The 5,486-nt window shown below is 38.8% G+C and overlaps 1 long non-coding RNA gene across 1 annotated transcript; it reads right to left on the reverse strand.

Annotated features, from left to right (window-relative positions):
• Positions 1-1,562: 1,562 nt before the first annotated feature.
• On the reverse strand, positions 1,563-2,087 carry LOC135765461 (uncharacterized). Its single transcript, XR_010540749.2, has 3 exons — positions 1,979-2,087; positions 1,818-1,894; positions 1,563-1,666 (listed from the first exon to the last, which is right to left on the reverse strand). It is a non-coding gene; the product is annotated as an uncharacterized lncRNA (long non-coding RNA).
• Between the last annotated feature and the right edge of the window lie 3,399 nt (positions 2,088-5,486).

Raw genomic sequence — 5,486 nt, forward strand, 5'->3', positions numbered from 1 at the left:
GACATGCAGCAGCTTGCCATAGGGCAATACTTCCGGGTTTAAAAAGTTGCGCCACCTGGTGGATAATAGCGGTATTGCGGAAAGACGGAAAATCTCGTCATTGGGGGGAAGCATTTTCTCTTAATTGACGAGATATCTCGTCAATGCAGGGTAAAGAGTTAAAGGAGTGTGTGTTTTGCCCTCTTAGCGGCCCCACTGAGTGTGAAGCTGGTGGGCGAACCGGGATCCAAGTGTGTTTACAGGCAGTGGCCAGCGAAGCCTCCAAGCCAGTTGGGACCTCGTCAGCATAACCCCAGATAGCAATGAGTCGGCGGACCACCGGCGGTGCTCTGGAGGCAGTAGAAGCGTCATGAAGGCGTAATTGCAAACACGTCTGACGGCGGACCGCCGGCGGCAGCCGCTTTTTATGGCCGCGGGCCAACCGCCGTTCGGCCGCCTTTATATTGAAGGTGGCTCTTTCGCGGCCCGTCGGAGGCAAACGCTTTTTTCGAGCGATTTTCCCCCGCTTATTGTATATATATATATAATATTTACATAGGCTATTTCTAGCATGCAGTTTATCAAGAATAATGATTGAACAAACCAGACAAATTCCCATTTGGAGTTTTTATTCCACATTTCAAAGTACATTAACAGTCATTGAAACAAGATATGTAAGAGCACTGAAATAAACAACTGAAAAATATAAACGTAATAAAGCCATGCAGGTTTCCAAATAAATTCTAGTAAAAAAAAAAACATTACAAGCAAATTAGAACATTTACAATAATTGTTAATAATTTAGAGGTCGCTCTAGGATGAAAAGAATTAGGCTACCAGTGAACATTATATCAAGTAATGAGGATATTTGGTACCAAAGAACGTGCAGCATACCAAATAAATCGTCATTTCTAACAATAAATTATTACCACTTATCCTAGAGTAAAGCTCTGGACTAGAATAGACTATTATAATGGCACTGCTGACCTGGAACACCATATTTTCACTTTGCTGCAATAAGATCTGTCTATTGTGAATGAAAAATGAACAAATACTTTACTGATCCTCAAGGGGAAATTCAAGGTTCCAGTAGCTTATAACACCACACACCAACATAAACAGAATGATTAAAAAAAACATATCCACATGACTAAAAAAAACAGTAAAAGACACTAAAGATATTAAAACAAAGATCCACATGAATGTAATGTATAAGCAGCGCTTATAATCAGTACTTTATCTCGTGGACCTGTATAAAGGACAAACAACCTCGCCATTCCGTATCTATCCGAGGAGCTGCCCTTAAGGCAGGGTCACAGGGAATTTGAAAAAAAAAAAAAAAAGAATAGTACTTTTCAAAGTGAGGTGTGGATTGGTTGAGTGTAGTGTGACACTTCAGGATTCTTTAGGGTTCTTGATGTTACTGACTGCAGGATAAAGAAAGGTTTCCAGTTATCAGCGATGCTGGGGTGTCAGTAGTCAGCCTCGGTTTAAGGGGTCATCTGTGGGTCCCTCTCAGCTGTGTGCTGCCTTTTTCCGCCTTCACGGTCAGATGCTCCTCTTAAATATAAAAATCTAACTTACTTTGAACAATGGTCTTCAGAAACAGGTCTCTAAAACATGCTTGATTCCCTACACCAGTCCAGGTTGTATTAATGGAAAGGTGATTAGAGAAGATACTCTAAAGCTGAAAATAAAAAAAAAAGTGTTACAAAATAAATTTCTCCGAATTTTCTCATACATAAATGAGAGACAGGCTGTGGATTCAGACTGTATATGCAATATACAAACTTAATTTTACTTTTTAGATTACCCTACGGCAAAATTAGCACACTTACAAATTGTTCCTGGAGCTTTTTATCCTGCCTCAAAGTGTTGTCAAGCCACGCCAAAAGTGAGCCGCTGTCATCCGAAGCTACAAAATGAAAGGCATATGTTAATATTGGACCTACATCACAGACAAAAAAAGTAAAATTTAAGAAAGACTGCATGTTCTCACCTGCTCGTTCACTACGTTCCCTCAGGGCTTGGTTCTTCTCCCTCACACTGCAAAAAATTATTGTCTTACCTAGGGTTTTTTGTCTTGTTTTCTAATATTAATATTTAAAAATTATCACATTGAGATACATTGACTTGGTAAGCAAGTGGCTTAAGATATTAAGTCTTGTTTATTGAAATAAATGATAAACTTAAAAACAAGTCAACTTAAAACAAGTCAAAATATCTGCCAATGCAGTAAGAAAAATTAACTTAAATTAAGTTGATCAAGTTGAAACTGGAATTAAGTTTATTTTTCTTACTGCACAGGCAAATATTTTGACTTGTTTTAAGTAAACAAAAACCTCTTGATTTTCATCATTTATTTCAATAAACAAAACTTAATATCTTAAGCCACTTGCTAACCAAGTCAGTGTATCTCAATCTAAGAATTTTCAGATATTAATATTAGAAAACAAGACAAAAGAAAACTAAGAAAGACATTCATTTTTTTGCAGTGCAGGGCTTGGTTTTCATTCTGGAGTCTCATTTTTATAATCTACATTATTAAAAAAAAACAATAACTAAAGGCACTATTTTCAATACTGTTAAAACACTACACACTAAGACACAGGCCTAGAATATACCTTGATAGCTGAAAACTTCATGCTGTACACAAGATGCTGTGCTCTGGGCAAGTTATCTGCAAGAAAATATGAACAAAACCACATTGTTAATGCCACTTCAGCTACTGGATTAGCAGCAGAGAGCACACTTAGTGTAACAACTTTTAAATAAAAAATAAAAGAACTAGAACTTTGCTTAACCTCCGTGTGTACTGTAACAAAGGCAAAACAGCATGTCTTCGCTAACACTTGCTAGCCACTTTAGCTAAGGGATTAGCAGCATACTTTTTCAGACAAACGAAGTAATTTAAACAACTTATATACATGAACATAATCTTGCGTTACACAAAAATGAAACATGTACTTACTTAAATGATCGTAATTGATGCCTTTTGTCTTAAATCTGTATCTTGATCCTCTCTTCAAACACTGAAAACGTGTAATGACGAGTGCTCTCTGGCAGGACACGGTATCTTCCGGTTTACAATTCTTCCGTCTTGTTGAGGTGCTGCCCCTCTCGACCGGTGGCGGTACTTTACTGTTTGTGCTTTAACACTTCAAAATTAATTTGTACAGATCGCAATCGCAAAATAATCCTTGTACATGTAAAAGGTTAAAAAAAATAAAAAATCGATGTTGGAAAATAATGAAAGACATAAAGGAAATTTCCAGTCAAGTGCATAAATCAAAGACATGTAAAAAAGTTGACCTAAGTGCATACAATAATTCGATATATTTTACATATATTACTGTATAATCGCTTCAGAGTTTCAAAGTAATTTAAATGTAATTTCCTAAACCTTCAAGAATCTGTTATAAACCCTACTGGCTTTAGATGCATGTGAAACATGCTGGAACTCAGGGTGTAAAAAAAGGAAACTAACTGAACACACATTTGTATAAACATAACTTCCATATCTTTGCTTTGGAGCAAAACAACTATTCTATTTGATATAATTAACATATAAAGGCTATTATGATTTTATAACCGCTTCAAATGTGAAAGGTAGTTAAAATGCTGTCAGTAACTCCAATGGCCAATGGTCGATTTGGAGAACATTTCAAAGCGGCTTGCCGCCAGCCTGCCACGGTCTATTAGACGGAGGCAACCGCCAGAGAAAATTAAGCAGTCGGAAAAACTCTCTCAAGAAAGAGAAGTGACGTATTCGGCGGCAAACGTTTCATCCCCGCCAGCGGGACGCACCTATAGCCGTCAGCTTAGGGCTGGCGGCAAAAAGAAGTCCTGCGGATATTTTTTGCTATCTGGGACCAACAAGACCTCTCTCACTCTGTCCAGAGCTGGTTTGTGTCCAAGGAAGAGAACAAACCATATTCATTCACTAGAGTGTGTGCTGTGTAGTGCAAGAGTGATCTTCTGACGTGAGTACACTAAGCTTGCAGTGTGGTGTCGTGTCCTTGATGTTTGTGCTCTCCTTAGGAAGAGACCAGTTTCTGTAGAGCCCACAGGGAGTCGCTACGTTGCCGTAGGCCCCTGCAAAAATTCAATTTCGTCGCTGGCTTCGCTCTGTGTGCACCAGTTATGATCCTGACAAGATCTTCGCCGGCCCTGCTATCCCCAGATCTCCTGGAACTAGGCTTCTCCCCCTCCAACGCCCCCTGGCCCGTAGTTCCCCCTGAGGGAGAGAGAAGTTTTTAGATTCCCTTCCCATTTCCCCTTTCTGATTTTAATTAAATTAAACTCAGATAAAATTATATTTTTATATTTCACTCATCTCTCTGTTTGTCTGGTCATTGGGGTGCTTTGGGGACCTCCTCGAGGTGGAACTTTGGTAAGAGCGTGACTCACGTGGTTCGTGGTCCGCTCAGGCCGTGACATATGGGAAATGTAATGTTGATTTGACTCATATCCTCTATACATGTTCAAAAATCCAGCTATATTGGGTTAATGTGTTGGAACTAATGAAGCTAATTTTTGGTAAAATTTTTAATTTTGGACAATTACATGCTTGGTATACAGCCAGAAGGTTTAAACAAAGAGCAGACCTGCCAACCTTTACGCATTTTGCGTAGCAGATACGCATTTAGACATCAAACTACGCTGTTACAATTTGTCACATCAAAATACGCAAAAGCCATTGATTGCTTTTGAATTAAACTTTTACGCTCTAGGCAACTCATCTATGAGTGTAACCGCATTGGGCAGCAACCTGTTGGGAAAAGAAGACTTCGACCAATCATATCGCTAGTTTTTAAACTCTTCAAATCTACAAGCGGAGAGCTGGGGAGCCTTCAAAACAAACCCCTCTGCCCATCTTCATACAGTGAGTGGTTTTACAAGGAAGGACGGTTCTAAACACTGTTTCAAAGGTACAGTATTGTTCAAAATAATAGCAGTACAATGTGACTAACCAGAATAAACAAGGTTTTTAGTATATTTTTTTATTGCTACGTGGCAAACAAGTTACCAGTAGGTTCAGTAGATTCTCAGAAAACAAATGAGACCCAGCATTCATGATATGCACTCTCTTAAGGCTGTGCAATTGGGCAATTAGTTGAATTAGTTGAAAGGGGTGTGTTCAAAAAAATAGCAGTGTGGCATTCAATCACTGAGAAATCAATTTTGTGAAGAAACAGGTGTGAATCAGGTGGCCCCTATTTAAGGATGAAGCCAACACTTGTTGAACATGCATTTGAAAGCTGAGGAAAATGGGTCGTTCAAGACATTATTCAGAAGAACAGCGTACTTTGATTAAAAAGTTGATTGGAGAGGGGAAAATCTATAAAGAGGTGCAAAAAATGATAGGCTGTTCAGCTAAAATGATCTCCAATGCCTTAAAATGGAGAGCAAAACCAGAGAGACGTGGAAGAAAACGGAAGACAACCATCAAAATGGATAGAAGAATAACAAGAATGGCAAAGGCTCAGCCAATGATCACCTCCAGG

This window comes from Paramisgurnus dabryanus, chromosome 6 (genome assembly GCF_030506205.2).
Source record: "Paramisgurnus dabryanus chromosome 6, PD_genome_1.1, whole genome shotgun sequence".
NCBI lineage: Eukaryota > Metazoa > Chordata > Actinopteri > Cypriniformes > Cobitidae > Paramisgurnus > Paramisgurnus dabryanus.